Raw genomic sequence first — 24,462 nt, forward strand, 5'->3', positions numbered from 1 at the left:
ATATTTCCATCATCTATAGATTTTTGGTAAGACAGTTATCAACAGACAGCATTTCTAGGCCTTTCTGGTAGACTGGTACCTCACATACACCAAAACAATTTTCGCCACTTTCAAGCCACAGAACATTGCTGATTTCTTGGCTGCAAGTTGAGAATGATTTATCATATGTGAAGTCGCTATGCTTCTATTCAACCTTTTCAGGGACTAGATTGAGGATGAATGGGAATTTCCCTGGCCTCTTCAATAAGTTGATCTTCTGGAACCTAAAGATATATGGTGGACAAACACTTGTTCAAACATCCACTTTGCCCAGTGAATGGACACCATTTGTTTATGAGAGTGAGTCAGTGGCACTGCAAAGGTATCAGGGGTCACAAATTAATCAAGGAAAATGGGCAACCTACCTCATGCCTGCATTTGGTAGTAACAGATTGCCTTATATGAGGGGTGTAGTGGAGTGAACCCCTTCAATCCTTGCCCCTGTTCCATTACTCCTCCTGCAACAATCTTGCCTTAGAGTCCGCTGCCGAGTTTATACTAGTTGCTAAAGTCTATGAAGCTGAATTAAAGGCCAGAACCACAGGAGAGGGCCTTTAACAACCGGTATAGCCCAAGAGGGCAATAAACAACCAGTACAGCCAGAGCCAGAAGGACTATTAGAACATTTCAACATTTCACGTACTTAGTATAAAAGGCTCTACATTAAAAAAAGGAGAAACTGAAAGGCAAACATTGGAATGTTGGAACAGAATTTTTAATGCTGTCCATTATTAGCCCTGAGCCACTTCATTGCCTTTAATGGAGATCTCCACATTTTAATGTTCTAATGACAGCTATGCCCCTGAAGGATGTTATGCAGCACATAAAGTGTTGATACAACTCAGTTTTTTGTAACAGATTTAATTTTAAGTCATGTTCATAAAACCCTTATGCTTTGCTTCTTCTGGGGGAGCTATTGGTTTCCTGCTTGATGAGAAGGGAGTGAAGTGTGCATTTTCATCAAGACAGTCATTGACCATGCTGTGATTCAGTGATAGAGGCTTTTATGCAATCACCTCACACAATATTAACCAAGTAAGTTTAATGGCCAATCCAGTCCATGTCATGCTTGTAGCTCTCCTATGTAAATTAACCAGATCGGAGGCCAAAGGTGAGGACCAGCCACTGAACATATTCTTCGAATCTGAAGGAATGTTTTGAAGTACAGATGGTGAATCATTGGACGCCTAGCCAAAAAGTGAATGAATGCACCCTAAAATCATTGATGTCTAATCACAAGATGGTATGATACAAATAGGTAAAGGGTAATACCAGAACTTGATCAGGAAAGCAAGGTGAGTCATGTACACGTGGATAGACCTGACAAATGCCTGTTCTAAACGTAAAGGAAACTGGAAAGGCATTCACAAATGTCTAAAGATGACACCATATTTGAGGCGATCTACGAAGGCCCTCACCTGTATTGTGATTCAGAACCATGCTTAGAAGGTGGAAAAGAGCAGGGCCACGGCAGACACCAAAATGATGAAGTATCTTTAGCCCAAATAGACTTGCCACAATAGCATATGTCTGTGAAGAGTGAGTAGGAGCTGGGAGAGTCTATCTTTAAAGGGGATGATTTAGTAAGAAATACCAATGCTTGCAGAGATGCATTGTTCTCAAAGAACTGGCCACCGGCCCACCAAATATGGGAAGGATTTACCCTCTATTGGATTGACCCTGAATTGAAGGTCATAAAAAATGTTGACATGAAGGAGGTAGAATTTCATCAGTAGAAGCAATAACCCAAAGAGCTCACTGGTGACTCATAAAATGGCACCGAGATAACAAAGCCCTCAATGTACACCCTATCGTCTATATGAAAAGAGCTGATGTACTCCACCACCACATGCCTACACCAATTACTCACGTCTCTTAATCACAATCGGATGTTTAATCATATCATGTGGCGGTAGCAAGTCCAGGAGCTAAAAAATTTAAATAGACCCTCCCATTGTATGAGGAAAGGGGTTCTCTGTTATAATTGCGATGTCAGGTTCAACAGCACATCGAGGGGGTGATCTAGAACGGTATGGTGTTGAGAATATAACAATTCTCCTCATGGGACTGTAATTTTTCTGTAATTATGCTCTCCAGGACATTCACTTACAAACATAATTTTAATGGTAGCCTGCATTTGACCAATATTCCATTTCATTGAAGAAGTCTCTCTATTTTACACACACACTTGCACCTTTAGTTGTTCCAAGTCACGATGTGATTAACCAGTTAATGGTCAGGTGTGAACGCTGAGTAACAGGGTCGCTCACTGATAATCAGTGTCTGATTCCTAAAAGACTCTGACCTTGCATGTACAATTGAATCAAACAGGCAGAGAATGCAGTATGCAGATGGGCAACCCCATGGAACACACGACCTCTTTACCTCAACACAGAAACCGAAATTTCGGACTGGCTGGTGCAGACTAGAGTTTACTGCTAGAATATTGAGTCCTGCCTATTGTGTTTAAAAAATATTGCAGCTGGAATACCAAGTATAAAAATATTGTGCAGGGGCGAATATATAGGTAAAAATAGATTCCCTATAGTTAACATGTGCGTCCCTTGATGATATATATCCTTGTATATACTGCCAAGGGACAAACCTATGGAGTTAAGAATGTTAATTTACATAAAATAGGATGCACAACATTTGCTGTGGTTGTCTTTTTTTTAAAAATAGAAGAAGGTTATTACTTGTGCACTGAGTTCCCACATACACAGGGCATCTTCAGGTGAACTGCACTTAATGTTACAGGATCCAAGCCTACAATGGATCAGTAAAACACTTGGATTATACCCTAGTTTACACAGATTTGCAGTTTAACTAATTACTAAACCGTCCCTCTGCCTATGTACTCAGTACTCCTGCTTTTATTTCTGATGATAAGTTCTTCAAAGGAAGCTCGGAAATACAATTTGGTTTCTGAGGAGAGCAGGAAACATGTGAAATGACAGCCACCTAGGGCCACAGAAGGGAAGGCAGGGAGTTTTCAGCAGAAGGCGGTTATGCCACAAAAAGGAAACTGATAGTGCTGTACACAAATATGGCAAGGTTCTTCAACTGTCAAATAAAGCACCTCACACACTTCAAGTACCAAACTATGGTGCCTGCCAGATGTCCATATTATGGTGCATCTGACTGCCACAGCCAACACAAAGTTTGCATCAGAGGACATCATCAGTGGACATCCAAATGCCGCAGTTAAATGCAAAGCCTCCACCAGGAGACACCCAATACAACATCAGGGGCCACAGAGACAATCCACCATCCCTTGCTACTGTTGATAGGTACTAAGGCGGAATGCCTGCATAGGGAGGCACCATATCCCTATTAGGGACACCCTAGCAGCACCCACCATCGAAGACCACAGCATCAGGGCACCCTCTAACAGACAGTCCTGAAGGTTTATTTAGGCACAACACTTCAGAACGAGTGCAGCAGCAGCATACAGAATACATCCAGGCAGAACTGCCACCAATGCTTGCAAAAATGGCAACAGCGCAGGTCAGTGCTTAATTTGTGCTTGTTGTTTCCGGTTCTGAGAACCGGCACATATTTTTGAGGGCCGGGACTTATTCTTCTGCCTCAAGCATTTGCTGCAAGCAAAAGCACATAACGGAAAGACGGAGGAAGGGAAAAACAAAAATGCGTCACAAAGGGAGAAAGTAGAAAGCTGCAAGAGTGAGCTGAAGGGGCAGGGAGTGGCTGTGAATGGATTAATGAGACCCGAGATGGCTTCAGGATAACGCTGCCTCAGTATTCTGTGTTTGCACATTTAATTGTAGCAGCCGCGTGTTTAAGAGGAGGGCTTTGGGGTAGAAGGACACCACCACGGCACCTTTAGTGTGTAAAAGGCCGCTTTATTGGAAACAGGTGCACTTACAAACCAGGAAACCCTTGGCCTATCGCCTCACAAAACTAAAACCTCACTATACATCGAGTTATCCTATCATTCCTCCCCCCCTCCCCTACTCTACCCTCCCCCTCCCTTTCCTTTAACCACGTGGCCTCCTAATACCCCTTCCATGGTTATGAATCCTTGCTGAATCCGATTGTCATGTTAATAGTCTCCTGCTGCTCAATAATGCCCAATTATTCCTGTCTGAGTTGTCCTGCTGTCGCCCAGTCCTTTTCCACCTGGCAATGTCTTCTCGACTCTGCCGTCCCCCCGTGTTCGGATATTCCTGTGAGTTGACTCAGGTCCCGCTTGCACCTGTCCCCAGCGACAAACAATAATTAGACCCTCTGCGCACCTTTTTCCTTAAAACGCCTGAATGGAAGCCTCCCCAACTAAGCAAGACCACCCGAACCACCCAATGAATGAAAACAAAAACTGGGAGGGGAGAGAGGGGAAAAGCTACTCTAGCTAACCGGCCACAGTGTCGCACAAAATGGTGGCTACCCTCTAAGATGGCCCCTTTTAATATTACCCCCCTGTAGCCCAAAAAGCACCCAAACAGCACCGTGGGCTGCACCACCTCCCCAAATATCCGGGGGGGGGGAGACCTCGTGCCTCGGCAATCCCCCCTGTGACCTCCTTTGGGAAGAAGGACACCACCATGGCACCTTATAGTGTGTAAAAGGCCGCTTCATTGGAAACAGGTGCACTTACAAACCAGGAAACCCTTGGCCTATCGCCTCACAAAACTAAAACCTCACTATACATCGAGTTATCCTATCATTCCTCCCCCTCCCCCCTCCCTCTCTCCCTCCCTTTCCTTTAACCACATGGCCTCATAATACCCCTTCCTTGGTAATGATTCCTTGCTGAATCCGATTGTCATGTTAATAGTCTGCTGCCTCTCCCTAATGCATAACTATTCCTGTCTGAGTTGTCCTGCTGTCGCCCAGTCCTTTTCCACCTGGCAATGTCTTGTCAGCTCTGCTGTCCCCCCATGTTCAGATATTCCTGCGAACTGACTCAGCTCCCGCCATCAGAAAAAGGCAGTTCTTCCTTTTTCTGCCCCCCGCTTCACTTCTCCCGGAAAACTGCTTTCAGTATTTCCTTCATTTGGAGCAGGTACAACTCCATGCCCATGAAGGACAGGTGTACGCCGTCACCCCTGAAAAACTCCTGATCCTCGAATCGAAGGTCCCCATGTTCCAAAACAGTTATGCCCTGCACCCCTCAAAAGAACTTCATTTCTTTATTGATTTTCCTACAGGCTTTCTCTATAGCCCCTGGCTTCTGCACGCCTCTCCATATTCTTCATGGCACAAAATCCGTCCATACTAAATGACACTCGTACCACTGTCAATGAATTTCCAACAAGTCCGCCTTCATACTTTTGAGCACATTCAACCCTGTCCTCTGCACCAAGTCATTCTCCCCTAAATGTAATAATAGTGCGTCAGGGAAAAAACCCCTCCCCTTTACCGTCTGTAATGTCACCAACAGCTGCCCCCATTGCATCCCTCCTTTACAAACCCAGCGAACCTCATATCTGTCCCTGTCCAACCCTAAATTTTCACCAATTGCCGTCTGTCCCGCTTGTCTTTGGGCCCACTTGACAAATGAGTGCCCGACGACCCATATTAACAGGAACTGCATCTCCGGCCCGGCACCGAACCTGCAGCGGGAGAAAAACAGGTTACTTAATTCGTCCGCCACCCGAGAACCCCCTTGACTGACGTATCATTTGTAAACGTCTGACTTCCACCTCCCCAGGTGCATTATCCTCCCAGAACCCATCCCCTACAGCCCACCTCGGACACCAGGCCGATGAGAAACGAGTGCATGCCAAATTGGGATGCGTCCTTACCCACATGCCTCAAAGCCTCTCGCAAAACTGCCAGGAGATGATGCGCAGATACCCTTGTCCCATTCCTGTGACAAAAAACTTCCCTCCCTGCGGAAGAATTATACTCTTTTAGCTCCCGTCTCAACTGTACAGGACAAATCACCGCCACCAGATAGGCTGCCATCACCACTTGCACCCCCAACCCTTGCTGATTTCTTTGAACTATGAATCAATGCTGATACCGTGTGCCCCCTGAAAAGCATGTCGTCCCATCTCAACCCTGATTTCTTTGCAGCACCCAAGAGCTCCGTAACTCTAAATGCTCCAAAAAACATCCAAGACATTAACGTTTGAAACAGCAGGGTCTCTGCTGCATCATAGCAAACGGCCTGAAGAGCGCAAATAACCTCTTACAGCAATGCCAAAGACAAAGTCTGTCTTGCCCCTCTACGCTTCCCTTCTTTCGCCCAGTACTCCAAGATCCTCTGGCCCAGTTCCCCCGCTGATGGTGAGTACCCCCAGAAATATTTTCCCAACAAAGCAATGCCTGACAATTTGCCAGAGATGGTGATCCACGACTGTTGTCTCTCCACCAACTCCATAATAAAACAACCACATCTTCCAATCTGTCCTTCCCATGTGGACGCCAACACGCTCCCGAACGACTGAACTCCCACCATTGCCTCACATACACTTGTCGTGTAGATGGGGCCAACAAATTCATCACCATCCGCAGCATCCTCTCTCTCCTACTGCCCATAAGGCCTTGGGCATCCTTGTCCTGGACAGGGGATCGCCCGCAACCAGCCCATGGAATCTCTGCCACTGTGAACGAGACAAAGAATCCGCAATGTCATTGTTCACACCTGGTACGTCTGGCTTTAAATTTAATGTCGCGGCGCAAACAGTGTAGGCCGAAAACTCGCAGCAATTGCGTTTCTTGAGCCGATTGCCTGTTGACTACATGTACCACCGCCAGATTATCCACTCTGAAGAACACTTTTTGGTGTTCCAGCAAGTGACCCCATATGCACACGGCAACCACCAGAGGGAACAATTCAAGAAACACGATTCTCCGTCCCCCTCACATCCAGGATGCAGGCCAAACCCCTGTGCAGTACCTCCCCTGCCAGTACAACATGAAACCAGAACCACCTGCCGCATCTGAGAAAATCGGAACATCTCATTCATATACCTGCCAAGACCGTTGGGGAATCCCATTGAATTGTTCGAGAAAAACGCACCACATCCTCAAATCCTGTCTCACCCCGGCCCGCAACCTCACATGATGATGCAGTAACTGTCTCCCTGCCAAAACCATTCCCAACCGCCTGCAGAATGTCCGCCCGCTCTCACTACTCTACAAGCACAAGTAAGGTGGCCCAACAGCCCCTGAATGTCTCTAACTGTGACTTTGTTCCGTCGTACCATGTCTGAAATCGTAGTGATCATATTTGTCCTCTTCTCACTTGGCAACCGTGTCGTATCCAGCTCAATACCTACAAACGTTAAGGCCGTACAGGGCCCTACCTTCATCTCAGGGGCCAGGGGCACACCCAGATCCCCCATGATGTCCTGAAACTGCCGAAGGATGACTGCACAATGGTCTGATCCCACCGGCGCCACAAAAAATAAGTCGTCCAAATAATGCGTCACCGCCCTGTGTCCTGTGACGCATAAAAAAATCCATTGCTAACAGGTGCTGAAGCACTCAAACAAAGAGCATGAGATAGAACAGCCCATGGGCAATGCTTTGTCAACATACCATTGACCCTGAAATTGAATTCCCAACAGTTCAAAATCGGCCGGACTGACCGGAAGCAGACGAAAGGCAGACTTGATGTCTGTCTTAGCCATTAGTGCTCCCCTTCCAAAAGCCTCAACCATGTCAATTGCTACATCCACCGATGCATAGGACACCTTCTTAATTTCTTTTGGAATGAAATCATTGACAGATGACCCTTCCGGCCACGACAAATGGTGAATCAGTCGAAATTGGCCTGCCTCCTTCTTAGGAACCACTCCAATGGGGGACACCATAAGATTATCGAGCAGCCAATCCGCAAAAGGGCTTTCCATCTGGCCCTCCGCGAATTCCTTGTCTAGTTTTTGCTGTCCAATTGCCTCACATCCTTTTACAGATTTCAAATTGTCTGCCCAACGCCGCATGCACGGACCCGTATAAGCCAGTCTAAAACCTTCTGAGAAACCTTGTAACAACACCTGTGCAGCCGCTTGGTCATCATACAGTTCGAGCCAGAAACGCAATCTGTCCAACTTAACCGGAGTATGAGCTTTTCCCCAAAGGACCTTGAACTCCTCTGTATATGCTGAAACCTGTATTCCCTGAACTGCCTCCACCTGCAGATTGTCCCTGCACTGATTGCCCCTGTCCTGATCCTGACGTCCCTGGGTTCGCGGAGGAATAACAGTGGATAAGTGCGTGCCTCCCCCCTCCACAGCGCTAGCACTCGCGTCTGAACTTACAATATTCACGGGTGCACAAACCCTTGTTATAGTCCCAGCAGGCACCTGATTTAACAGTCCCAGTCCCTGAGACCATTGTTCCCTTTGCATTTGTACCTGCCCCACCCTGGGTGGGGCACTCTCAAAAGGGCCGATATGTGATGGGCAGCCCACTAGCGGTGAAGACTGTTTTCCCAAATTTGGACGGGCCCATTGTGTGCTGCCACAAGTCTGTATCAATTACCCACACCTCACATCATCATCTGCTTCCATCCGTGCCCGGAATTCCTCATCATATTGAACCCAGGCGTAGCCCCTGTAATTTAATTGAGTCTTCCGAATGACATCCATATATTTCAAGAGGATGACCGCCCTCTCCGGAAAACATTCACAATAAACACTAGCATAAATTAAATACGCTGCCGTCCAATTTTCAATATAGACTTGCACCCTTGGCCTCTTGGCCAGCTCATACTTTTTTCCTAGGAACCTTCTTTGGACCGAACCTCCCTGTGCAATAACTTTAGCATCTCCACATACTCACCTCGCCAGATCTTTTCCTTAGTAGCTAACATCAGATGAGCTCCTAAGGGTTTGGCAGTGCCCATATATGGACATTTTTTAGCTGCCCCCTTTTACCGTAGTACCTGCCCCTTTCTTCTTCTCTCCCTCCCGCGAAAGAACATCACCCTGATCCCCGACCATGTCCGGCCCAACCCCAACGTCCGCCACATAAACCCCTTTGTGGAGTCGCTCCTTTACCACGTCTACTTTTGCTTCCACTGCCACTGAAACCACCAAATTAAGGGCCATACCCCCCCTTCTTACCTGGTGTCAGAGACCGGGGCCACTCCTGAACCCTCTGTCTTGCTGCTGGAGCTCTGCTCTACGTCTGTTCTACCTACAATGACTTAGCAAAAGCATTAGACCCCCCGTCTCCCCACCATTCCTCCTCCAAGTCCTCCCTCAACTCCCCCTCCTCCATACTATCCTCATCATAGTCAAGCTCATCCATGACGTCCACCAATTCGCCAGGCAGGGCGCCTCCCGAGTCCCTTGCCCGCTCCCCTGCAGTGCATCTGGGGTGTAAAAGCATCTTACCCCCTGAGCCCACAAACCACTCCTGATCATCCATACCAGGTCGCCGTTCTTCCAAGGCTGCCACAACAGGGGGTGCAACACCCACTCCGCCGCGCTGCCCCTTCCAAAAAACCATGGCCCTGCAGTCTTGCTCCGTTGCCTCTCTCCTCGCCACCATCCGGCTGGCCGCTCTGGGCCCTGCCTTCCCTTCTTCCTGGGGTCTATGGGCCTCCCTGGACCCGCCACGACTGCTTGCCGCCCTGCCGAAAATGCCAGAGAGTGCCGATTATACCTATTTCTGAGCCTCTAATGCCTCCTTTGCTTGTCCCCTCCCCCGCTGCCACCCTGTCGTCTTCCCCTTCCCCTTGGATGTCTCTGTCCTTAGTAAACTAACCTTCGCTGTCCACTATTCCCTCCTCCATGTCCCGCCCCCGGGCGTAAGTACGCCGGGAGGAGCACCTTCAGGGTAATGCCATCCTCCTCCACCTCACCCCTGCACACTCGTACTCATCACTCCATTCCCACCCAGAATGTTCTAGAATGGCAGCACCCAACCTGGTCCCTTCTGACTCAGAAGAGGGGCTATCAGACCTCTCCCAACCCCCCCTACTGTCTGAGAACCCCCTGGGCAAACCTCCCCCTCCCTGTGCCCCTGTTCCACAACTTGCACCGGTTCTCCTCTTCCCTGGGCCCCAGGACCTGATGCTGCATAAATTGCTGGAGTCCTGTTACCACAGTGAGGGACTCCCTTACTGCTGCCGCCTGTCCCTCTTCGTGGTTCCTGGCCCCACCCTCCACCTGCTGTGCACCAGGGTAATTCCCCGACCTGCCCTCCGCTCACTGCGCGAGACCGAGCCCACCTTGGCTCCCCACCCCGCCCTCTGCCATCGCCGGGATTCCGAGCCGCTCCCTGTGGCTCGGATCCCAGCCTTCTGCGTCAGCACAGCTAAGGGGCAGGTAGGTGACCGACCTCCCCGCTCTGACCCCACCTTCTTACGCACGCTCCCGCGGCCCCTCACACTCACCGCAGTCTTCCGAGGGGAAACGCGGTGCGGAGGCGAGCAGGCCAGAACAGCCCCCGCCACCCCGCTCGGCGCACGCCTGGCCGGTTGTAATGGGCCCGAACTTCGCCTCTCACCAGATCCAGGCGGCCTGCCTCCTTCAACAGCCAGAGTGCCTCCTGCACCTTTCCGTCCACCATCAAGCTGTCGCACACTCGTTGGCCACTACCGGTAGGCCTAACACCCTTTTTTTTTTCTCTTTAAACCACTTAAAGCCTACCTTCCTGGCGCACAGTAAACCACACAAACTTTGCTAACAGCTAAACCGAACTGCTCTCTAACTACCCAACAAACGCTACGCTACAGGCACCTGAAAGCTATACTGCTGAAAAGCTACTCGTGCTAACCGGCCGCCGTGCCACACAAAATGGTGGCTTCCCTCTAAGATGGCCGCTTGTAATATTACCCCCCGCACCCCACAAAGTGCCCAAACGGCACCCGTGGGCTGCACCACCTCCCCAAATATCCAGAGGGGGATTGCCGAGGACCTCCTCGGGCACCGGCACCTTTTTATTTACAAATTAAGCACTGCACAGGTGGTTACACTGGTGGGCATCCAAGAGAGACACCTCTACACCACAACAGTGACAGCACAATTTGATATCCATTTTGCGTTTTAGACTCAAAAAGTCATGTTTTCCCTGTTTTGCATAACTCCTTATTTTGTTACTGCTGAAAATAAAAAGAAATTAGCATCTTGCAAAACGTTTACTTAAGTCATCATACCGCCATGAAGCACAGAAGCAATCTAATTCCACCAGATACCGTACATACACACATTGCAATTGCACACAATCATCCTGTCAGTTCACTCAGTGTACCTAACCCCTATTGCATCATTGAGATGAGGGAACATCCCTTCACACAGTGCTGTTGCAAATTGCCCTCCCAGGTAAGTGTTATTAGGAAAGGTGCAGCAAAAGTGTTTGTAATCTTCTGTAATTGTGAAGGGCGAGGGGAGCTTGAAAAGCAAGGCATAACTACCCACGGTGGTCCTGTATAGTTTCTGTAATTCGACACCTGATGATCCTGTTCGATGTGATCACTTCCTGTTTTGCTATTGTGGAGTTACGGAGTGCATTGTCACACAGAGTCCCATTCTCCTCCCATGTGTACAACTTATTGATTTTGGACATTGACTATACAGATACATAATGAAGAGCTAAGGGACTGATTTACTGCTATTGTTACTGTAACGACATATGCTTTGTTTTTCATATACTCAAACAGTAGTTATATTACCACAACTGAACTAAACAGGAAACTGAAATCTTTATTTTGTACAAATGGGACATTTTCTTCCAATGTTAGGTTTACTTTTATTAAAGGTGTCTTGTGCTCATTCCAATAATAATCCTTTCCCGGTCCAAAAACCGGCATTTTCAGGTAATTGTAAGTAACGATAAAATGTGCACAAAACAGCAACTTCACAACTCTTTTTATTGGCAGAGAAACACATCTGTCCGAGAACCAATTTTAGTCTGCCAATTTGATTTAGTAAGGGATGGCATAATGCTGTGCTTTTTAAATTTACACCCCTGTGACACTGCTGCAATGAAAAGGAATTCCAAGTGAAATGATCCTTGTAAGAATCAGTATCTAATTCCACAGTATGTTGTTTTTTACTGCCCGGGGAAGGTCAGTAGATAGAGACCAATAATTAATGACTGAAATGACTCCTATCATTCAGCTGGGAAAATAAATCCATACATAATGAAAAAGGTTGGTTAACTTGTCTACCTGGTCATCTATCTATCTATCTATCTATCTATCTATCTATCTATCTATCTATCTATCTATCTATCTATCTATCTATCTATCTATCTATCTATCTATCTATCTGTCTGTCTGTCTGTCTGTCTGTCTGTCTGTCTGTCTGTCTGTCTGTCTGTCTATCTATCTATCTATCTATCTATCTTTTAGTTTCTACATTACCAAATACTGACACACCTACCTATCCAGAAATACCTCTGTACCTGCCAATCTGTTAATGTCTCTCTATCCTTTCACTTAGGTTTAAAATGGAAAACCTGCATTTAAACCACACTGAAGTGCACTTAAAAATCATAGGTTGAAGTCACATTTATGTTTTCAAGCAAATCTGAAAACATTTTCAACAATAAACATAAAGAAGCAGTCTGTCCTTGATGCCGCAATTCAAACCCACTGATGATCACTTCAATGATGTCACTGTACAGGCCACCTTTGTCATGCTGCAGTAAGTGGTTTGCAAGGATCCATCATGCCACATTTCGTGCCTTATTACAAGTGTGGCGGTCTACAGACCGACACAGTCGGGATGACGGTCTGGACTGCTGCCATTGTGGCAGTCCAACCCCCACATTACAATCCTAGCAGTTGGACCGCCAGCTCCATCTGGCGGTGGTGGAGGTCCTAATCTGCCAGGGCAGCACTGCCCTTGGGATTACGACCTCCTTCTCCGCCAGCAGTTTCATGGTGCTGTTACCTCCGTGAAAAGGCTGGCAACAAGAACAGGTGCAGGGGGCCTCAGAGGGCCCCTGCACCACCCATGCACTGGGCATGGGCAGTGCAGGGTCCCCCCTGCCCAGCACTCTTGCAATGCTCACTGTCTGCTCTGCGGACAGTGAACATTGCGAGGGTGCTGGTGCACCCTGCTTGCTACAGCATTACCGCTGGCTCGATTACGATCCGGAGACAATGCTGTAGCATGTTTCCCGCTACGCCAGCAACTGGAAATAGCTCTGGCAGGGAGGTTGCGACGTAGGTGGTGGCAACCTGTCAGGAGTTCGGGGAGGACAAACTTTTCCATCCGCCAAACTCATAAGGGGGCCCTTCATGTTTTCCTTCTTAACATTCCCATGTTTTAAGTCTACTGATAGGTTCACCCCATGTACAGGAATAGGTTGGAATAGTTTGCCCAGAGGGGCAGTACTTGATTCTGCTGAAGAAGTGGGTTCACACAAAGTGGAAGGTTCTGACAGCATGGGTGACTCCAATCTCCACATTCAAACCATGCTATGACTAAGGATTGGGGGCAGCTAATTACTAGCCTTGGGTTACAGATCTTTATACATTTCCCACACGCAGATAAGGCTGAATAGAGGCCTTCTTTAGTAGTCTCTCATAACTGGGGTCCCTGGCTCCCCTTCATAGTGTGAGACTTGCATGTGCAGTATTTTGTGGAGTGGATGATGGGCTGGATTTGACCAAATTCCAATGTTATACAATATAGGACTCTCTACCCTTTACGTATCCATGAAATGCTTAATCCGCTCTCTCCTGTTTGCACAAAGAATTGAGGCCAAATTATTGCTTACTTGGCTTGGATCCCTGAAGTTTTGAATGGATTAGGGAAAGGTACATTTTGCTCACTATACTGGATCAGTCCAGTATGGCCTGCCCAGGCTGTGGCTAAGGGAAATTTGAAGGGTATCACACAAAGGAGCTATCTTGACTTCACATCCTTATTCCCCGTGCTCAGCTTTTGAAGAAGAGAACTTAAGCCCAATAGTAGTCCATGAAGAGCTGGAAGGTAATAGCATATACATTCCTGGTAGTGTTATGTGGTGTGTGCCATTACCTGAAATCGGAAACACCTAGCACATTATAAACGTTCATTAACTAGAGATTGAATTGCACCTGAAAAGAGGTGTATTTTCCAAAAATATATATTTTCATTTAAGTTTCAACAAGTCCATACAATGCCACATTCATCTTGGCATTCCATTTTCTGAGATCTCCCAACTTTAAAGTCTACTCTGCCATTCATTTGATACATTCCCTCTTTCCTCCCCTTTTCATCTCCCAACCAATCATGGGCTAACACTGACATTCATCTATTGCTGCCATGGTCCCTGGAACTTTTCCTATTGTTTGGGGTTCCCCTTCCTCTGGAGGCCTGTTTGAAAATGGTGTATTTGAAACTGATTGGTTATCCCTAAAATTTCAAGGCTAAACCTTTTCTGAATGGCTGGTTGCCTTGATTTCAACTGCCACTGTATTTGATTATAAGCAGTCAGACAGATTACTCCGCTCTTGAGGAAAGGTAACAGCATTTATTTCCATCAAGAATTTGCTAAGAAAACAGTAGAAGTCCAAAAATAATTTTCTCTTCTTAGACCTCATATTAAGGAAGCTGGATAAAATTATGGACTATTGGCCTGAGCTAGAGTTTGGCTGAGGGAGTATTTCGGTCACAAACATGACGGATATCCTGTCCACCATATTACAATTCCATTGTAGTCTTTGGAAATTGCGATACAGATATCCATCACTTTCGTGACGGAGTAACCACTCTGCCAAACTCTAAATCAGGCCCTATATGTTCCTGCTACCATGAAGATTTGATTGCTTATTTCGACCTGCATACACCATACCTGGCGTAAGCCCAAGACTCTGATGATTTATAACCATGATAATTTAACATATATTTAACTAATATGCATTTCTGCTTGTGTTTCCTTTTATTCTACTTATAAATACTTACATTGCAGGTACTCTGTTGTGGTTTGTCTATTTCATATGGGCTTACTGTGTTTCACATTAACTACACTTGAAACAGAGAAAGAGAAGTTGGTAATTGCATAATGGGAAATATGGATTCTGGTTATAATCTTAAGCTTACACCTTTCAAAGTTAAAGGTTCACAGTATCTAGTTAAAATAAGAATGATAAGGGAAAACATTGTTAGAAAAACTGATTTTGGTTTACAGATGATAGAATATTATCTTCAATGAGTACAGATTACGCAGAAAATATTATTTTGTTAAGTGCTATAGGAAGGAAACATAGAGTCGTTTAATTTTGCTAAAAAATTAAATGTTCACATTTTACTGCAACATAGTGATATGCAGATATTAGATTTATATAGCTTCGATGTTACAAGTATTTTTTATATTTAGTTAATTTACATGCACTAAGAAATGATGATTCTATATTTTGGAAAATAGCCCTACAGAAATAATTTATATTTGAAATGTGCCATGAAGTGAGTGATGAATTTATTTCAAAAGTAATACAGCATTTTGATTTACTTTCAAAGGTCAATATTCAGACCTTCTAAAGGATGTATGTTATTTAAAGATTTTTGTCAACAGTACCAAGCCTGCAGACAGTTGGTGATTGCACTTTCCTACAACTAAAGAATTGACTTTTTATTCTAGGTTCCGTTCTTCAAATTCAAGAATTGACTACCTTTTATTCTCACAAAATACGTGTAACTTAATTTCAAATTTTAAAATAGAACTAATAGATATTTCAGATCGAGTCTTGATTTCTAGTGCTATCACTTGAAAGTATCTCTTAATTCACCATCCCAGGAGCAGAATGATGCAAACATTGTCCTAAAGGAAGATGAGAAAGCTAAACTCCTAACTCATATGAAATATATGAGAGGCATGCCTTTTCATTGGCAATAAGCCTGTAGACACATCAAGGAATATTTACTAGGATGATTTTTAAGGCCTTTACATCTGGCATTTCCATGCCTATTTTGTCCACTGTGAGCAGGAATTTTAAAAATAAAATGTTAGAATTCCCTAATGAAATTGCTACACATAAGGGATCATTTATTTCTTCAAGGGGCAATAAATATGAATTTAAATTACAAAACATACACTATGAATTCAATAAAATGTTCAGTAAAAGGGAACGAGAACAGTTGTCCAATGACAAAGCTATGTATTATTACAATGCTAATCTGTCTGGTAAACTAGTAGCCAATTATTTACATACAGAGAAAGCCAAAAACCAAAATGATGGTATACAATCGTCACAAGGCAAATTCTGAACTATTTCATAAGACATTATTATTCATTGTTATTTTTCAATGTCCATTAATATGATAAGCTTATACCTGCTTTAAAAAATTATAGATAAGTAGATGACTTTTTGTTATCTTGTGAATTATCTACAGTTAAGTTATATGCTTGTACATGATTGGAGCATCCATTTACTTTGGGAGAGATTGCTAAATCTATCAAGCTACTTAATTCTGGTCAATCTCTTGGTCCAGATGGCATTCCTGCAGAATTTTAAAAGGAGGTTTCCCATCAATTATCCCCACATCTGTTCACTTTGAATAAGGAATTTCAAAAGAATGTCTGTAGGGTGGGACAATTTAGAGATGCATTAATTGAAGTTATTCCCAAACTACACAATGATCCTATTTTGCATCTTTCCTAAATCCTGATTATAAAATATATCTGAAAGTTTCAGCAAGTAAAATATTTAAAGTTCCCCCTTTAATAAAAACACAATAAGAAAACTGGATTTATTAAAGGAAGTCTTCTTCATATATAACAAGAATAAGTTAACACATATTATCAGATTGTAAACCTTATAAATCCCACTTAGCTGATGAATATAAATGCTGAGAAAACTTTTGATAAAATTAATGGTCAACTGTTAGTTAAATCTATTCATTTTAGGTCGAGCGTTAGCTTTCGGCCTGGTGTATACTTTTAGTATACTTATATTGTGAGTTAAAGCAATTTCATTTGTCGATTTCCCTGTCTTTTAAAAATTCTTCCTCGCTAGTGGTCAGTTCTGTCTTTTTTCCCTCCTTCTTCTGTTTGAGAGCAGGACTTAGGGCCAGATGTAGCAAAGGTTTTTACCCATTATGTGTCTATGGGAAAAAGTGTTCGTACATATGGTCCTTAGTTCTGTATTCTTCCACTTTGGTTTCTTTATCTCTTGCTGTGACTGACTATTTTTTACATTTCTTTTCTACTCCCCTTTCACTGTGCTGTTTAGGCTGCTAGCTGCCTCCGTTTTGTTGCAGCATTACGTTCCACCTCCTCCCAAGCTGACATTTGTTTAGGCTTTATTCTAGTGCTGTCCTCTACCCTGCTCCTGAAATAAACTTATTTTACTAGACAAAGGCTTCTTAAACAAGCCTATTTTACTAAATAACCACCACATGCCCTTCCATCACATCATAGAGAGTCCCTCACAGAGAGTCTCTCTGTCTAGGGCCCGTCCCTGCCATCACTCACCACATAACACACAGGGCATTGCTTATATCGTTTATGGGGCCATAAATCTTCTCAAGCTGCTCTGCTAACTTCATTAGAGCTTTTTTTTGTGCGTGGGCGCTGTTGTCAAAAGATGACAATTAACGTTCAAAATGTGTGAAAGCTATTGCATTGCAAATGCTTGTGTTTCAGCTGCTCGTTTTTTTGGATGTTTAATATTTGTACTGAGTTTCCATTACATTTTAATCCACAACAGGAACGTACTTTAAGAGGTTTGTTAGTGTTAAAATTGTGGTGACTTTCTGGGTGCCTTTATGTTGCATTTTCTTTTATTCTAAAAACACAACACGTGTGATTTCTTTTTTTTGCCTCATTTAATGGTAGAAACGCTCATTTTATTTCACAAAAGGAGCTTTCTTTCACAAACATTGCTATTATTGAGTTCAATTTGTAGTTTTTACCTTTACATTTTCAGTCTTTCCGTCTTGACACACACTGGTGCCTTGCAATGCTTTTATTTAACTTTGGAAAACAAGAAAACTTAAAATGGATTAGTTAACATTTAAATAAAAAACAAATGCTATGTTTCCTTTAACTTGCTGCTTCAGTGATATTTACTTATTTATTGGTGAAAATGCATAAGTGAACAAGCCAACTCAGGCCAACATTACCTTTTACAAGCATGCAACTATTGTCACAACATTTTACTAAGTACACATGTAATTAGGGGTCCTCCATCAAAAGGACTGGTCACCAACAGGCACACCGATGCTATCATTTGTTGCTGATAAAAACATTCCCTCAAGGAATCAATTTGTCGGTCTGGTCGGAAGCCCTTTGTTCATTTTCTAGTTGCCATCTTTTGTCAGTGTGAACTCAGATAAAGTGATTCTAAACACATCCTGCTCCAGTTCACACTTCTTGGCGAAAAACCTCCCTCTCGGCTGCATTCTTTCCATGATACATTTTTATTTTCATTAATTAATGGAAAAACACAGAAATTCAAATTAAAAAAAACATGATACTTTTCATTAGATTTGCTGTCTCCGGTGCTATTTAATAATTTATTGAGAAAAATGCGTACCAGTTTGGTGAACTATATTGCAAAAAAAAACTCTACTTGGAAATTTTAACCACTTTTCTAAATAAAGCTTCATTTCACACGTTTTGTCTTTCTCTTTATATTTGATTTTTTATTTACATTTAGATTCTCTGCGAAAAACCTGGGTGTATTAAAGAAATACCCCTAAAAAACGTGCATTAGGTGCCTTCCTGTTGCTTCTTTTTATTTTAGGAAATACACTATGGCCCTCATTCTGACCCTGGCGGTCTTTGACCGCCAGGGCGGAGGACCGCGGGAGCACCGCCGACAAGCCGGCGGTGCTCCAATGGGGATTCCGACCGCGGCGGTAAAGCCGCGGTCGGACCGGCACCACTGGCGGGGTCCCGCCAGTGTACCGCGGCCCCATTGAATCCTCCGCGGCGGCGCAGCTTGCTGCACCGCCGCGGGGATTCTGACCCCCCCTACCGCCATCCAGATCCCGGCGGTCGGACCGCCGAGATCCGGATGGCGGTAGGGGGGGTCGCGGGGCCCCTGGGGGCCCCTGCAGTGCCCATGCCACTGGCATGGGCATTGCAGGGGCCCCCGTAAGAGGGCCCCTACATGTATTTCACTGTCTGCTGCGCAGACAGTGAAATACGCGACGGGTGCAACTGCACCCGTCGCACAGCTTCCACTCCGCCGGCTCGATTCCGAGCCGGCTTCATCGTGGAAGCCTCTTTCCCGCTGGGCTGGCTGGCGGTCTGAAGGAGACCGCCCGCCAGCCCAGCGGGAAAGTCAGAATTACCGCCGCGGTCTTTCGACCGCGGAACGGTAACCTGACGGCGGGACTTTGGCGGGCGGCCTCCGCCGCCCGCCAAGGTCAGAATGAGGGCCTATATGTTTGTTTTGATTTGCTGTTTTTTTGGATCATTTAATTTTGTAGTAGGGGCTTTCCTTTTAATCCATGAGAGGAACGCTCTTTCACAAACATTGCTATCATGGAGTTTAATTTGTTGTTTTTACCTCTTTATTTGCAGTCGCCCTTCACAACAGACTCGGGTGCCTTCACATAGCTTTTATTTAACTTTTTACTCTCTTTCTGTCTTTGTCCATTCTCTTTCTCACCTGTCTGTCTCTCTCTTGCTCTCCCTCCTCTTTCTCTCTCTCCCTCCTCCCTTTCTTTCTCTCCCTCTCTCAGTCTCTCTTTCTCTCTCTCTCTGTCTCTTTCTCTTTCTATCTCTCTTCCTTCCTCTCTCTCTCCTGTCTATCTTTCCCTCATTTTCTTTCTCACTCATTTTGTCTATTTCTATTTCTCTGTCTTTCTCCTTCCTCTCTCGTTCTCACTCCCTCCTCTCTCTCTTTCTTTTCTCTATCGCTATTTCTCTCTTTATTTCTCTCTCCCTTTCTTTCTAGCTCTCTTTTTATATTTCACTACAACTCACTCTTTCTCTCTTTCTCTCAATTTTCTCTATCTGTCTCTCTCTCTCTACCTTCTCTAACTTTCTCTCTCCCTCTCTTCCTCTTCCTTTATATATCTCCCCCTCCTTTCTCTCTCCATCCTCTCTCTTTCCCACTCTCTCTTTTTCTGTTTTTCTCTTTTTCTTTCTCTTTTTCTCTATTTCTATCCCCTATTCTCTCTCACCCTCACTCTCACTTCCCTCGCTCTCTGTTTCTCTCTCTCTGTTCCCATCAATCTCTCTTCTCTGTCTTTCTCTCATTTTTTTTCTCTCTCTCTCGCTCTTTATCTCAATCTCATTCTTTCTCTCTCTTTCTCTCTCTCTCCTATCTTCCTCTCTCTTTCTTTCTCTCTCACCCCCACTTTGTCTCTCTAGTTCTATTTCTCTATCTCTTTACTTTCTCTCTTTTTCTCTCTCCCTTCTCTCTTTCTCTCTCTTTATTTCTATCTCTTTTCTCTATCTCTCTTTCGAAATTTCATTCTAACTCTTTCTCTCTCTCTCTCACTTTCTCTCTCTTTTTTATCTCAATCTCTTTCTCCCTTCTCTCTCTTTTTTTACTCTCATTCCTATCTCTTTCTCTTTCATCCTCTCACTTTCTTCTCTCTCTTTTCTGTTTGTTTCTCTCCTTCTCTCTCTCTCACTCCTCTCTCTTTCCCTCTCTCTGTATCTCTTTATTCTCTCTTTCTTTCTACAGGGAGTGCAGAATTATTAGGCAAATGAGTATTTTGACCACATCATCCTCTTTATGCATGTTGTCTTACTCCAAGCTGTATAGGCTCGAAAACCTACTACCAATTAAGCATATTAGGTGATGTGCATCTCTGTAATGAGAAGGGGTGTGGTCTAATGACATCAACACCCTATATCAGGTGTGCATAATTATTAGGCAACTTCCTTTCCTTTGGCAAAATGGGTCAAAAGAAGGACTTGACAGGCTCAGAAAAGTCAAAAATAGTGAGATATCTTGCAGAGGGATGCAGCACTCTTAAAATTGCAAAGCTTCTGAAGCGTGATCATCGAACAATCAAGCGTTTCATTCAAAATAGTCAACAGGGTCGCAAGAAGCGTGTGGAAAAACCAAGGCGCAAAATAACTGCCCATGAATTGAGAAAAGTCAAGCGTGCAGCTGCCACAATGCCACTTGCCACCAGTTTGGCCATATTTCAGAGCTGCAACATCACTGGAGTGCCCAAAAGCACAAGGTGTGCAATACTCAGAGACATGGCCAAGGTAAGAAAGGCTGAAAGACGACCACCACTGAACAAGACACACAAGCTGAAACGTCAAGACTGGGCCAAGAAATATCTCAAGACTGATTTTTCTAAGGTTTTATGGACTGATGAAATGAGAGTGAGTCTTGATGGGCCAGATGGATGGGCCCGTGGCTGGATTGGTCAAGGGCAGAGAGCTCCAGTCCGACTCAGACGCCAGCAAGGTGGAGGTGGAGTACTGGTTTGGGCTGGTATCATCAAAGATGAGCTTGTGGGGCCTTTTCGGGTTGAGGATGGAGTCAAGCTCAACTCCCAGTCCTACTGCCAGTTCCTGGAAGACACCTTCTTCAAGCAGTGGTACAGGAAGAAGTCTGCATCCTTCAAGAAAAACATGATTTTCATGCAGGACAATGCTCCATCACACGCGTCCATGTACTCCACAGCGTGGCTGGCAAGAAAGGGTATAAAAGAAGGAAATCTAATGACATGGCCTCCTTGTTCACCTGATCTGAACCCCATTGAGAACCTGTGGTCCATCATCAAATGTGAGATTTACAAGGAGGGAAAACAGTACACCTCTCTGTACAGTGTCTGGGAGGCTGTGGTTGCTGCTGCACGCAATGTTGATGGTGAACAGATCAAAACACTGACAGAATCCATGGATGGCAGGCTTTTGAGTGTCCTTGCAAAGAAAGGTGGCTATATTGGTCACTGATTTGTTTTTGTTTTGTTTTTGAATGTCAGAAATGTATATTTGTGAATGGTGAGATGTTATATTGGTTTCACTGGTAATGATAAATAATTGAAATGGGTATATATTTTTTTTTGTTAAGTTGCCTAATAATTATGCACAGTGATAGTCACCTGCACACACAGATATCCCCCTAACATAGCTAAAACTAAAAACAAACTAAAAACTACTTCCAAAAATATTCAGTTTTGATATTAATGAGTTTTTTGGGTTCATTGAGAACATGGTTGTTGTTCAATAATAAAATTAATCCTCAAAAATACAACTTGCCTAATAATTCTGCACTCCCTGTATATTTCTAACTCTCATTCTGTCACTCTCACGTTCTCTCTCTCATTCTCCCTCCTTTCTCTCTCCCTCCTTTCTCTCCCTAGTTCTCCTCCCTCTCTTTCCCTCTCAAATTCCTTTCTTCCCTTCTCTTTCTATCTCTCTATATGCTCTCTCTGTCTCCCTCTCTCTTTCTCTTTTTTTTATCTCTCTCTTCCTCCATCTCTCTGTCTCTCTACTTCCTCCCTCTCTTTCCCTGTCTCTCTAACTTTCTCTCACCCACTTCCGTTTTGTTGTGTTTCAGCTGCTTGTTTTGTTTTTTATTGTTGTCGGATTGTTCATTGTTAGGCTGTGTGCGCAAGCGCTTTGAGCTGTTGTAAGCATTGTGGGGATTTACCATGCCCATCTCAAGCCCATCACTTTTCTTCATTCCTGGGATTGCCTTTCAAAAATTACTTGATGTCATTGGTAAATGCTTGACGCTTGTCCCGCATTGAGGCTGTTTTTGTCACGCTTTTGCAGACTGCCCCTGTTGCATGGATTATTGCACAATTGGTGACATACTTCAACATGGGCAAACTATTTTTTTTCTTTCGTCTGTCCACTTCGTGCTGCATGGCGGCAATAGCGCTCACAGCAACAACAGGCACAACAGCGTGAACTCGAGCTACTGTATTGGAGTGCTGTTCACATTGTTCACAGTTACCTAATCAGAGTCATTTCTTGTGGCTTTCCCTTTAAAACACTTAAAATTGGTAAATGTTTTATATAAAACAGAAATCCTCTTAGCAAAAGTGTCTCTCCCAGCACAGCGGGAAAGACGATACTACAATGTTCACTGCACTTAGGAAAATCGCCCATGATGCCACCCCAGTTTGGACCCAGCCAGACTGATTTGCATATGGCAGGGCCCAAACTGGGGTGGCATGGTGAGCAAAAGAACGATGGATTAAACCCAGATCTGTGACTGGGGTGAGTGTTTGCATTGTTCAGCACTCCGTTCATCATCTTTTTGTGTTGCTAAAGTTGCCCTAAGTGGTATGCCCAGACGTAGGTCTCTTGCTCACTGTGCTACTGGATTCAAGCTAGTCTGGCTGATGAAGGGTGTTACCCTGAAACCAGTCCTAGGATGCTTCTTTTTGGTCCAGGGAGAACCTGGCCTGGCAGTTTGGGCTGGACTGTTCCCATGAGGAACAGGGTCAAGACTAATTTTCATATGGCTGGGTCCAAACTGGGGGGGCATGGTGAGCAAAAAAAACAATGGATTAAACCCAGATCTGTGACTGGGGGTGAGTGTTTGCATTGTTCAGCACTCCGTCCATCATCCTTTTGTGTTGCTAAAGTTGCCCTAAGTGGGAAGGGTATGCCCAGACGTGGGTCCCTTGCTCACTGTACCACTGGATTCAAGCTAGTCTGGCTGATGAAGGATGATACCCTGAAACCAGTCCCAGGATGCTTCTTTTCGGTCCAGGGAGAACCTGGCCTGGCAGTTCGGGCTGGACTGTTTCCATGAGGAACACAGTCAAGACTGATTTGCATAGGGCAGGATCCAAACTGGGGTGGCATGGTGAGCAAAAGAACGATGGACTAAACCCAGATCTGTGACTGGTGGTGAGTGTTTGCATTGTTCAGCACTCCATCCATCATCCTTTTGTGTTGCTAAATATATGGTCACATTGTGTTACTTTTTTATTTGTGTGGTTACTCCCTCCTGGGGCTAGCTATGTAGTTAGATGACCATGTTTCTTACAAATGCTATTTTCATTGTGGTTTTCTCTAGAGACTGTTCTAAGCATTTCAGTCATATCAACATACTAAAATATTTTACAAAACAGTTTTGCTTATAACTCAGCTTGTGGTGGTTTTAGGACAATGGGACTACCTTCACAACATTGACCACAATGTGCTCCTTCTGTGTACATCATCTCCGGGTCTACACACTATGTTAGTGGGGACTCCAAAATAATAACCTCTACCACCATTCATTATCTTTTTTAAGTTCTCTCTTGGTTGGAACTTTTGTTTTACAGCTGGGAGAAGGTATGTTTTAAGGGCCTTGTTTGTAATATCATTGCAATAGGCCTGCCAGACCTAAAGATGCTCTCTAGTGGCTAAGTATATGTTTACACTGCATTACTTTCTCCTGTTTTGTTCATGGGGTAATGCCCTCTAGGGGCTAACAATATGGTTACATGACCATGTTTCTTACAAATCATATTTTTGTTACGGTGCTCTCTAGGGGCTGTTTTGAGCAATACAGTCTAATGCTATAAGTTGATTTCTGATAAAGGTTTATATGATAATTATATACGTTTTAATAATCTCTTCTTATTACAATTATGACCATGATTCAGGGCACCTTAACATCCTTATTACACAATGACTGTT

Source organism: Pleurodeles waltl, chromosome 7 (genome assembly GCF_031143425.1).
Source record: "Pleurodeles waltl isolate 20211129_DDA chromosome 7, aPleWal1.hap1.20221129, whole genome shotgun sequence".
NCBI classification, from domain to species: Eukaryota; Metazoa; Chordata; class Amphibia; order Caudata; family Salamandridae; genus Pleurodeles; species Pleurodeles waltl.